The sequence below is a fragment of the Acomys russatus genome, chromosome 20 (assembly GCF_903995435.1).
Source record: "Acomys russatus chromosome 20, mAcoRus1.1, whole genome shotgun sequence".
NCBI classification, from domain to species: domain Eukaryota; kingdom Metazoa; phylum Chordata; class Mammalia; order Rodentia; family Muridae; genus Acomys; species Acomys russatus.
The window spans coordinates 40,693,570-40,706,550 of NC_067156.1; the positions used below are offsets into that span (position 1 = coordinate 40,693,570).

The 12,981-nt window shown below is 44.4% G+C and overlaps 1 long non-coding RNA gene across 1 annotated transcript in view; it reads left to right on the forward strand.

Moving 5' to 3' along the window:
• The first annotated feature begins 7,167 nt into the window (after nucleotides 1–7,167).
• Nucleotides 7,168–12,981, forward strand: part of LOC127204223 (uncharacterized) — a 67,626-nt gene continuing 61,812 nt past the window's right edge. The window contains exon 1 of the long non-coding RNA XR_007832455.1: nucleotides 7,168–7,308. This is a non-coding gene — a long non-coding RNA (uncharacterized LOC127204223). The remainder of the gene's footprint in view (nucleotides 7,309–12,981) is intronic.

Consider the following 12,981-nt stretch of genomic DNA (forward strand, 5'->3'; position numbering starts at 1 on the left):
GACTCTGAGGCTGGCACCATGGTGGAATGGCTTTCCTGTGTTGGTTGGAAATCCTAACTCTTGTAGCCATGTTTTGTACTGTAAGCGATGCAACCACTCATGCACTCAGCTTCAAACATCTCCTGCTATCTTCACTATAACCTGTACGGCTCATTTCACAGATGAGAAAACTTGAGGGTAAGAGCATCCAGCTTAGATCCAGGAAAATTCTCAAGACTGGAACCTCCGCATCATAAGCATGACCCCCTCCCCCCGGCCCCACTACCCAGATGAGTTCAGATCTGTCCAAGTTGCCAACTGACCACACGACTCGACCTTCTCGGGGCTGTGGTAGGAGTCTGAGCATCACCTCTTATGACCAGCTCAGTTACAGTTGACAAACGTGAGGCCAGCCTCCCAGGTCCAGCGCTTGCTGTTCTTTCTACTCTCTACTCTACCGCACCGCCTCCTGCCATTCCCCACTTTATTTCCCTCTTCAAATCTGTGTGACTTGTGTGTTTGGGGACGTGAAAGATTAATAACCTTAGTCTGGACTAGGCTGACTGTGAGCAGGCCCTGTGAGAACTTTTCCCACACTTTGGTGCCAGCAGGTCTCAAGCCTGAACTGCACACCCCTGTTATTCTTTCTAGCTGTGGGCCTCCCTGGAGCCACAGACCCACCGTGAAAAACTGAACCAAAGTTTTGAGAGAAAGACCCATGGGACTGCTACCCAACATGTCAAAAGAACCAGCTCTGGATGTCTTTACCTTCACTCCAAACCTACTGTCAAGCCAGAGACGTGCTGGACCCATACCAAGCTGACACTTTAATCTCTGTAACTAAATCCATCAGTGAAATACGAATACTGTCTGTGTTTTTTTTTTTTTTTTTTTTCTTTCTTTCCTAGTCAGTGATTAGCAGCCAGAAAAAGTTTGTCTCAAGGAATTTATTTCCCTCGGGACGTTATTCAAATCCTAGAGTTCAACGAGAAAGAAGTACGGATCCATGTCCAGGACCAGACCGGGTCCTCTGGGTGCAGCACAGTGAAGCTGGGTATGCGGTGTCTCCCTGGAACCACCCCTCATCCATCAGTAAAGCAAGTGGCTTGGCTTATGTGGATGGCAAATCTCTTTCAACTTTAAAGTTTTGATGGCCTTTGTCAACTTTGACCAAAGAAACTTGAGGCTTGCCTAATTTTTAAATTTTTACACTTTATTCTTTTACTTTAAGAATCCTTACTGAGTCCTGAGGATGGAGTGGTAGGATACATGCCATCAACCTACCTCTTCCATGGTAAGTGCTACCAAGGAAATGTAGAAGGGGATTTAAGAGTATCTGAAAGGACATGACCCTGGCTACAATTAGGCATGGCAACTTTCAATGTCAGTGGTGTTTCAGCTGAGAAATGAAGGATGCGTTGGCACCGGCCAGAAGACGGGAGAGGAAAATAATGAGTTTTCTATACAGAGTAAAAGCTGTGTTTGGGTGGGCGTGGGTTAGAAAGGTGTTAAACCATTAAAACGAACAAGTGGAACAGCTTGAAACATAATCAGCGAAGGGAACACGGTTCCACTGTCCTGGGAACAACATTTCACCTTCTCCCTGGTGTGGTTGTGGCTGTGGACTCCAAACCACTATCCATGTCTGTGCCCTTCTGACTCACTGTCTACCAGGCCATTATCCCAGGAAATTTCAGGTGCTAAAATACCTCCCTTTTACTCAAATAGTATATACTCACTTATATCTGGACACTAGGCCGAGGTGTATGTCTCATGAAAGTCTTCACTTACCAGGAAAATGGATAGTGGCGAGGACACCCTAAGGTGGGAGAAATATAGGAGATAGGGAAATAGATGGATCCAGAGGGTCTTAGAAACCTACAAGAAGAACACTATGATGGGCAGATCTGGGCCCAGGGGTTCTGCTCAATCTATGGCACCAACCAAAGACAATATGTACAGTCATCATCAAACCTCTACCCAGACCTAGTCAAGGGACAGAATATTCTCCACAGTTAAGTGGAGACTGGGGACTGACTTTCACATGAACTCTGGTGCCCCTTATTTGACCATGTCCCCTTGATGGGGAGTCCCGATGGCACTCGGAGGAAGGATAGCAGACTACCAAGAAGAAACTTGATACCCTAGCATCATATTCAAGGGGAGGAGGTCCCCTTCAGTCACAGTCATAGGGAAGGGGAATGGGGTAAAAGTGGAAGGGAGGGAGAAATGGGAGGATACACGGGATGGGATAGCAATTGAGATGTAATACAAATGATTTTATTTTTCAATTAAAAAAACATTTAAAAATACCCCCATTTTTTCTCCTCTTACAAGGAAGGGTAGACTGCCAAAGTAGAACACTTTCAACCACACATGCCACTATCGTGGACTGTGAGATCAAGGGGTAAGTGCCTTCTGCCTCCTGGGGCTCTGCAGAACATAGGGGAGGGGAATAATGGGAAAATGGAGGGGGGAGGAATGGGAGGATACAAGGGATGGGATAAACATTGAGATGTAACAAGAATAAATTAATAAAAAAAATTAAAAAAAAAAAAAGAAGAACAGCAGAGGTTTGGGGCAAGGGGGAACTGGGTGGTTTTCAGGACTGCCATAGGAAGGAGCTTACTCTCTGGATTTTCTGTTGGCTCTCCATGGTTTCTGCATGGTTCTGAACTGCACAGCCAGGATGTCTGCCTTTGGCTCATCATAAATCCAGGCCTGAGATTTTGGGTTAGTTCTGAAATTTACCCCAATCCAATGTGCTCATCACTGGCCCACTGCAAGATGAACAGGGGGAATTATTTTTAATTTTAATTTTAGCGAAGGCAACTAAGAAGTTGTATAGGATTACTTTATTTTGTTTCAGATTTGGTTTTTAGTGTAATAGGTTCTTGCTGAGTAGCCGGGCTGGCTGGGAACCTGGGCCTCTTCTGCTTCAGCCACCTGAGTGGTAGGACTGCAACCAGGCACCACTGTGCCTGACTCTAATTGTGTTAAATGGTAAAAAGCAGTGTAAGCATGGTTCAGAAACCTTATGTATTAGAGAAAGGAAAAACAAAAAACCAACCCTGTGAGTCCACCACCATGTCACCAACTATCATAACCCAGGCACATGCTCTTCCCTTTCTGTTGTTGTTGCTGTTGTTGTATAAGTTTTTACTATTTTTCCAATTTAGCTTTGTCTCCTATTAGCATTGTGAACATTTCTCATGATCTTATAACATTTTCCATAATGCTCCCTTTGAGGAAGTAGTACGGGCTTGTGTTTAAATGCACCAGGGTACAGGATATCACCACGTCAATGCTTACGCCCATCTGACTCTCACACCAATCTCATCCCCAAGCATCCAGCGCCAGCAATCCAGCCTGCATCCTTCCACACAGGAACGGCAAACACAAATGATCTACGCCACAGGTTCTTGTTCTACAAGAAATCTTCTTAACTTCCCCCTTCCTTACCCTGTTGCCCATGCTAGCACACACAATACTGTTTGCAGGAAGGCTGAAGGCTCACATCCTTTTGCACCCATACATGTCTCTCTATATATTTGGTAGCAGTAGGACCTCTGAGGGAAACAGAATGCGCATTTTTCAATTTCATAGATAACTGCTATATTGTGCCCTCCCCCAATTTACAGCTCCATGTTTGTCAAGGCCTTTCCTCAGCTTTTGCAAGTGGATGAGTGAAACTTGGCATCTTGTTGCAGCTGTGTGCTCTTGGCATTGGTTCATATGGGCATGTGGGTTTCACTGTTTGTCAGTCACCTGCACTCACTCTTTCTTCCTTTATCGATATGTTAGTTCACTAATGTTATTGTTGTTGATTTATAATTGTTTGCTGTGTATTAAGGAAATTAACTCTATATATGTGTCACAAAAAATATTCTATATTCTGATTTTATGTTTTCCTGCCTTTGCCAGAATTTAAAATATTTATGTAAGAAAATGGTCGAAGGCACTGTCAACAGAACAAAGCAACAGCCTATAGACTGGGAAAAGGTCTTCATCAACCCTACATCTGACAAAGGGCTAATATCCAAAATATATAAAGAACTCAGGAAATTAAACACCACTAAACTAAATTATCCAATTGAAAAATGGGGTACAGAGCTAAACAAAAAATTCTCAACAGAGGAACATCGAATGGCTGAGAAACACCTAAAGAAATGCTTAATGTCCTTAGTTATCAGGGAAATACAAATCAAAACAACTCTAAGATTCTATCTTACACCTACCAGAATAGTTAAGATAAAAAAATTCAAGTGACAGCACATGTTGGCGTGGATGTGGAGAAAGGGATTACTCCTCCATTGCTGGTGGGAGTGCAAACTTGTACAAGCACTTTGGAAATCAATCTGGCGCTTGCTCAGAAAATTGGGAATAGTGCTACAACAAGACCCAGCCATACCGCTCCTGGGTATATACTCAAAAGATGCTCCACCATACAGCAAGGACATTTGCTCAACTATAGTCATAGCAGCTTTATTCATAATAGCCAGATTCTGTAAACAATCTAGATGTCCGTCAACTGAAGAATGGATAAAGAAACTCTGGTACATTTGCACAATGGAATACTATTCAGCTATTAAAAACAAGAAAATCTTGATATTTGCAGGCAAATGGATGGAACTAGAAATGATCATCCTGAGTGAGGTAACCCAGACCCAGAGAGACATGCATGGTATATACCCACTTATAAGTGGATATTAGGCCAACATAGATGTCCTCTGAGAAATTCTACCCATTGGGGGATCAGGACAGATGCTGGGACTTACTCCTGAACTCTGGGCTGAGTGATGAGCGTGGTGTAGAAGAATGGGGAGATGGAAGGACACAAAGGCTTCAGGAGCCCCACAAGGAGACTATCAAGTCCAGTGGATCTGGACCTAGGCAGGGCCTGCACAAACTGTTGTACCAACCAAGGACAAGGCATGTAGTTAGCTTAGACCCCCTGTTCAGATATAGGCAATGGATGGTTGTGGGGGAAGCAGGGACTTCCTCTGACATGAATGCTGGTGCCCCCTGACCTGGACTTGATCACTTCCCCCTGGTGGGGAGGCCCTGCGAGCACACAGAGGAAAGGGAAGCAGGCTATCCTGATGAGACATGATAAGCTGTGGTCATATGGTAGGGGAAGAGATTCCCTTCTGTCAGAGGTCTAGGGGAGGGGAATAAGGTGGAAGAGAGAGGGAGGGTGGGAATGGAAAGATACAAGTGAGGAAGTGAGGGGATAACAATGGGGATATAATCTGTATAAATTATAATAAATTAATTTTTTTTAAAAAAAGGTCCATGGTTTTCTTTTGTGCCATTCTGCCATTCCCTCCCTCTCTCTCTCTCCCCTCCTCTTCTTCCTCCTCTCTCTCTCTCTCTCTCTTTCTCTCTCTCTCTCTCTCTCATAATTATATTTATGCACAAAAAAAACTTAGCAGTATACACTTAACCCAGTTTACTGGTGAGTTCTTTAGCCTTTGCCTTTTCCATCTTGGCAGTGCGAGCCACAGGTTTAGGACCTAGGATGTTGCCTCCCCAGTGGTGGTAGATCTCATTCTATCTGTCCTTGTAATTAGTCCTAATAGCTTCCACCAGCTTAGCCAGAGCACCCTTGTTTTAGGGTGCTTAGCCAGATTAATCCTTGCCAGAGTTAATCTGTGTGAAGGCAAAAGTGGTGCAAGTCTCCCTGTGGACCAGCCACCCTAGCCCAGCCTTTCCTTCAATGCAGTAGGGGACCCCCATCTTTCGGCACAGCGCAGATAAAAAAATACCCACCAGCTCAGTGGGATCCCCATCATGGGCAATCCCCACCAGCTGAGCCTTCTCGTTATCTGCCAAGGTGGTGACTGCATTGACCCCTGCTCAAAGGACAGGTGGTCTCTTAGTCAGTACATCCCCTTTGCCAGCAGCTTTCTTCTCAGCACGGGACAGTAGCCTTAGCTTCTTCTCCTGCTTTGTCTCTGGTCTGTACTTGCAGGCAAGCATAAGCAGCTGGGTAGCTGTTTGCCGGTCCAGGGCCTGGGTGAACTGGCTAATGGTGGGAGATGCTTTGAGCCACTTATGGAGAATGGCCCTTTGCCACTGCAGCCTAATGCAGCGGCCATTTGATAAAGCGTGTGAGATCTCTTTTGGCCTGGATATCCTGCCCAGTGCCGAAGTCCTTGGGCCTTTTTTCAAACAATATATTGACCATCCTTTTGGCCTCTTCATGATGGCGGGGGGCCGAGGCCACCTTCTTTCCCTTGGCATTCTTCCCCTTGGGCATCTTTCTGGGCTGGAGGAGAGAGAGTGGCATTCTCTCTTAATAGTCATAAAATGTTTAGCAGTTATAGTATAATTTATCATAAGCTCTATTTGTTGCTTTCAGTTTTTAGAAAAAATAATCATTACTATGGTGAACAGTTTCTGATGTATAATTGGCTTGTTTTTCCATATTTTAGACAACAGTATATTTTTGAAATGGGAGTGCTGAGCCATGGCTAAGTTTGGCTGGTTGGTTATTTAGTTTGGTTTGATCCAGGGTCTTACTATGTAGTCGTGACTGGGTTTGAATTCATAGAGCTTAGCCTGCCTCTGCCTCCCAAGTGCTGGAATTAAAAACATGTGCCCCACTCCACCCAGGTGGATCATGGCTCTCAATAAAATATTTTGAAAATATTTTCCCCCAAACAAACATCAGGAAGTTACGAGAATCGCCAGAAAGCTGTCTCTCTGCATTCCCTAATGCTAGCTCCCTAGACGGCTAGTTTCATTGCTTATTCAGCATAAAATTCATATGAACAGTGGTTGGGGGAGAGCAGGAGGAAAAAAAATCAAGATCAGGTGGGGTGGCTAAAGAAATCTATTCCGGTTTAGGGGAAACAGGAGCTAAAACTGCCAGAGCCTATCTGCTCTAATCAGCAGGCCCATCCCCCTGCAAACTCATTTTCCAGGGAACAGCTTAGCTCTGTCCTCTTGGGGAATGTAAACACTCCCCAAGGTTGGAGTGATCTTTTCACATCATAAAATGTATAATCCTCCTGAAGTGGGTCCTTAGAGTTTCAGGTTGTCATGCTTATCAAATAACTGACACAGATAAATCAGCCCTTTCCGGTTGGGGCCAGTGGCTTGCAGAACCTGTTGCAGGGAGGGGATGGTGCTCACCTGATTTTGCAGCATTGGCACGTGAGTGGCCCCTAAGAACCTGTGTCCACTACAAGCTGATAGCTCTGGTTTGTGATCTTTTTCCTTCCGGCATGGAAGCATTCACAGGTACCGTCAAGGCTGAACTGTGTCATTGCCCACCCCCTCGCCCAAGTTCATGTTGAATCTTAATCTTCAGGACCTAAAAAGGTGAGTGAGTTTATTTAGACGTGGGGTTTAAGAAGGCAATTGAGGATAAATGAAGTTGGCGGGTGGCCTCTAAGCCATGTGATTGGTCTGTTTGTATGAGGAGATTAAGGCGCAGGCATTCTCTGAGGAAGATGTGGAGACAGTGGATTGGCCCCTCTCAAACCAGAGGGGCTCAGCAAGAAAGCAGCCACACGGACTGGGACCTTGGACTTCCAGTACAAGGACAGAAGGAGGTTAGTTTCTTCTGCTTAATATAACGGCCTCTGCTACTTTGCAAAGACAGTCCTAGAAAATTAATGTAAGACCCCCAAAATGAAAAAAACAGTGTACTGAACCCTATGTCCCCCACCACCTAGCTTCAATAATTTACTAGGCAAGCTGTTTTTTTTTATAGACTACTCTAAATCCCAAACATCAATCATATCACTCGCTAATAAACACTGCATCTCCGTTTAAGGCTTACACACAAGCCATGTCCACCAGGTTGTTATCTGACTTGGCAAAGCTTATCGGTCACTCTCGGGAAGTATTTAAAGCCTCCCTGTGTTTCAGAGAGGCGGGGTTTGTTTATAGACACTTTGTATTGAAATCAAAATTCAGTTGGTGTTTGGTTGTTATTGTTTGTAAGTTTCTTTTAGTGTAGCAGAGACTGCGGTCTCCTCTCCGTTATGAGAGTGTGAATTATTGGAAAATGCTGGGCGGCTTGTCTTGGAGAGCGCCCATCTTCTGATTTGGCTGGTTCTTCATGCTGTAGCTTAATTTATTCCCCTCTGCCTTATATTTTCTGTATTTAGTAATCTGAGATTTAGAGGCTTGTCTGGGTTCTGCTTCAGTGTTTTAAGCAAGGATATTTCATTGAGATCTGAATTTTTAAAATGTTAGAATAACCCACAATTTATTTTTTTTCCTATTGGAAATATGCCTAACAGCACATAAAAAAAAATGGCCTTGGGTAACTAGTAGAGACATTCTGATTTTTGCATGACACTTAGAGAAAACAAAATGGGAGAAATAAGGAGTATGCCAAGATTACCCTTTCCAATAAAAATCTAGTCTAGAATGGAACCTCCTGACTGCAAAAGCAGCTACTATGTGCTTCTGCAGTTTAAAGGGGGGGAAAAGTAAATTATTTTGTTTTAAAATCATATTGTTGTGGTAGCCATCTGGCCTTAAAATGAAGATGTGCTCAGACCACCATCCCTGACCCATGAGAGGCTTACTTCCACTGCGGTAGAACCAGCTACTTCTTTACTCAAGTGTATCACCTGCCAGGTCAGTGGTTCTCAACCTGTGGGCCACGATCCCCTTGGGGAGTTAAATGACCCTTTCACAGGGGTCAGCTAATGCCATGGGGGAAACACAGATATCCACAACTCATAACAACAAAAATAATTCTACCATCGGAGGTCACCACAACGTGAGGAGCTGTGCTCAAGGAGCGATTGCAGCGGTAGGAAGGTTGAGAACAACTTCCCTAAGCCCTCCCTGGGAAGAGGGCCTTCATTCAAAACCCCGTTCAGTCAGCAGAAATGACCTATGCTTTCAAGTCAAATGGAGGCTTGTCAAGTCTGCTAAGGAATATGAAGCACCCTTTAAAATCCCTGTAGAACTGTACGTGTTACCCGTGTGCCGTCTCTGAGATAGAGTGTGCAGTGAAGTAAGCATGTAGAATAGGCTCCCAACCATGTAGTGCACATGCTAATTACAGGCCCGGGATAGCATTGCAAGAGTATACGGCAAAACAAAGGGCAAGCAGAGAGGTAAGGCGGCTGGCATAGAAGATAGGGTTGCTTTTATTTGTAGACTCTTTGAAATTGTAGCTACGGATAGAAATGGCTTCTTCGAAATAACGTGGCAGTTGACTATTGCTTTGGAAATCGGGATGTCCTGCAGAGGTTGCTCACTGGGCTGTGCTGCCTGGGCTATCGATGACGTGCAGAGCTGAGCCAGGAGTTGTGGGTCTCTGCCTGTGTTCGTGAAACCCTGGAGTGACAGACAGCTGTGGGGTTTCCTTTGAAACGCTTTTCAGCTTGCATTGGACCACTTTGAAGAGGCAAAGCAAACAGACTTTTGGAGCCGTTTTCAGGAATCGAAAGTGTTCTGTGTTTCAAAGGGTTTTAACCCACAAATAGATCTTTTCTCTAGACTGACATCACCCACTTTGAGAGACTGAAACAAGTAGCTTGTACTGCTGCCACCCCACCCACCCCACCCCCCGCCGCCCCAGCAAAAAAAAAAAAATGTATAAATTATGATTACTTCTGATCAAACATGCAATGTCAAGTCTGGAAGAAAAGAGAAATTTCCAAAATAGAGTCTGTTAGTGTTTCCATAACACATGCCACCCTGCACCATACATTGCAGGGACCAGGGGAGGAAGTCCATTAATAGAACTAGGGAAACAGTAACAAGTCCACACAAGGGCCTGGACATTTTTAAAGATATGAGAACGAGCCCTTGGCTCTATAACTGCAGAGCCATTAAAACACCTGCCAGTAGGGCTTCTTGTTTGGGTAGGTCCTACCACTCCCCCTTACTGTGTGTGGAAAGACATTTTCAAACAAAGTAAGAATCATTCAAGAAAACTCAAAAGTCTGCAACGGGTTTTCTTTTTGAGTCAGGGACTTGCCTGGGGAGCTCAAAGGGGACATGAGTTTGCCGTTCTCCTGCATCACCTTGCTTCCTGCGTGTTAGGGTTATAGGAGTGTGTCATGAGTTTGCAACTTTGGAGGGACTTGGGCAAATCCATGAGGGATACAGTGGATGCTATACATTTCTCCTAACCACGGCTTGCCAACAACATTTACTGGTAGCAGGGCAGAAAGTCTTCAGGACTCTTTCCGTATCTGTTCTGGGAGACCTTGCCTCTCTGCCTATAGGGACTGTTGGTGTGGACAATTTATATGGTGGAAACAGTAGAGGGCAGAGCCACTGTGTACAAAGAATCCTATGCCCCTTCCCTTAGTCTAGCTATCTGTGCGCCATTACTGTCCCCAGGTGTGCCAAGCATCACCCGCTTTCCGCTGATTAGGCTGTGTGACTAGAAGGTCCTCCTAAGCCTAGGAATATAACAGGAGCTGTGGCCCCCTGGGGGAACTCCACGGGTAATGGCAGGATTGAACAATTTTTAGGCTAAGAAAAACTTCATCTTCATATAGATAAATTGCTTGCCTTTGGCCTAATGCCTAATTAGGGTTACTGTTTATGATTCAGACCAATGAGTGCTTTCTTGGATGCCATTCTGAGCATCACAGATTTCTGTTAAGCCTGCTGTCATAGATCCACCTTTCAGAATGACTGCATGTTTTGATTTGTATCAAGGTATCAGTTGTTTCTAACAGGAGACCTACTTGAACCCAAATTTGTTCTGAGGCACCTTAGAACTCAGAACACCTGCTTTTCTACAGGCCGACTGGGCATCAAACTAACCCAGGGCTTTCCTGGTCCTGTTCTGGCTCTATCTCTGCCATTGAGACACAGAGGCTCAAGGCTATAGCAATTGCACCACAGTCACTGTGCTGGTCCACAGAGGTAACTATGGGGAGTCTTAGGCACAGAGGCCTTCAGTTTCTCTGTCAGCCTCCTCTTTCTCCCTAGCACAGGGGCCAATACCACAGTGTAGTGTTGATGTTCATTCCTGGAAGTTCACTCAGGATTCTATTTCTTCGGCCCTGCCAATAATGCCAAGGAAACACGTAGATGTGTCTGCATTTTACACCGTCATTGGGGAAACTAAGGGGCAAGGAAGAGACCAGATACACAAATGACTTGAAAATAAACCGTGTCTTCCATAATGCTCAAAGAAGGAAAATGAGGGAAAGATAAATGAAGATAACTACAAAGGAATATGGCCAGAAAGACTCTCTGTCAAAGGATTGTGTTCTTATTATGCTAGTGTCCTTTTTTTTTTTTTTTTTAATACTTACATGGTTTTTGAGAACTAACTTGAGATGACCAGCTTAGTTGAAAAAAGATGAAATGTGAATTTTTGCTAAACCGGTGCCATTTCTCTGCTGGTGTGACTGCCTTCCTCCCTACATGAAAGTGGCTTCTGGCCATCCCACCACTAGTGTCAGTTGGTGGCCTGCTGAAGAATATTCCCTGTGAACAATCTTGTCTTCTCAAATATTTTGTGTGGCCATTCCAATGATTCATGAAACATCCCCGCAGCACCCCCCCCCCCGGGGTGAGAAGGGTAGTCCGTCCAGGAGGGCTCTCCTGAGTGAGAGCAAGGATGGACCAAGGGGCGGGGGGGGGGGGCGGGGAGAAGGGAGATGAATTGACAGGTGTCCCTACTAAACACATCTAACAGAGGAGATCAAATGAGACCAGTGAAGAAAGCTTACATGCTACCCTAAGGTTTTCTTTGTAGGGTCTAAAGGGGTCTGAATTACCCCTGGTTGCTCAGCTCTACCCCAGCCCCTCCTCAATAAGGCTAGAGCCTGGCATGCAATAAGAGGCAGTCTGCGGGGTTGGGGTGGGGGTGGAGGTGGGATGGGGGTTGGGGGACGCTCAGTGCAGCTTTTGAAATTCATCACAATCTCCCACACCTGCCCTCTTTCTGCCTCCCCACCCTTCCAGCCAGTTCTGTCTTCTCTTTCCCATCAATTTTCTCCCCTGGAAGGGAATTTCTCTCCTGTGTTTTTCCAGTATTATTTCCACATGGGGCTTTTATGGACTTGATTATATCTAGATAAAGCTTATTGAAAGCTTTTGAAAAGATCATTATTGTCTTTTACAACAGTATGGTTTATCCCATTTATTTTTAATCCTGACTTGCCTGCTGGATTACAGGTTTCAAAGGCAGAAGTTTGGCACTGTGACCTCTTTGGTCCTTTTTATATTATTATTAAGATTACTCTGTGCGTATGTGTGTATGCACCTGTGTTACATAGGAGCTAAATATGAACTCAGGTCCTCATGATCAAGCAGCAAACATGAACTGCTATTGAAAGTGTTTGATTAAACCCAAGTTATCATTAATGCCAATGATCTAATTAATGCTAATGATCTAATTAATGCTAGTGATCTCAACTGAAGAGGGTCGTTGATTTTTAAAGCTTTGCTTATAACTTTAACTTACAGATAAGACAAGCAACACACACACACACCCCACAATGATATTCCCTGGGAGGAAATGAAGGAAAAATGCACCACCATAAAGGCCATGAATAGATCTGCAATGCCCTCACAGTCTCTGATTTAGACAGACTCCTTGACAGCAAACCAGCTCACTGAATCCAGCACCAGTGGGTAATGTTGAACTGATTGTTAACCAAGTGTAAAACTTTATGTTGCGGTTGTAATATATGCAAGGATCAGTTCTCTTAAGATCATTATGTATACAGTGCTCTGCCTGCAAGTACCTGTGCATACCAGAAGAAGGCATTGGTTGTGAGCCACCATGTGGTTGCTGGGAATTGAACTTAGGACCTCTGGAAAAGCAGACAGTGCTCTTAAACACTAAGCTATCTCTCCAGCCCCATATTGGCTCTCTTAACTGTTAAGAAACTCTGTTATGTTTTATATTTCTTGTTATATTATTTATGTTTTTATATTTCTTCTTTCTTTGTTTGAGAAGGTGTGAGCAGATAGAGCAATATTGTATGGTCTTTCCAAGGCAAAATTAACTCTCTGCCACCATTTGTATTGGGTTATAATGGGTGGACTTTC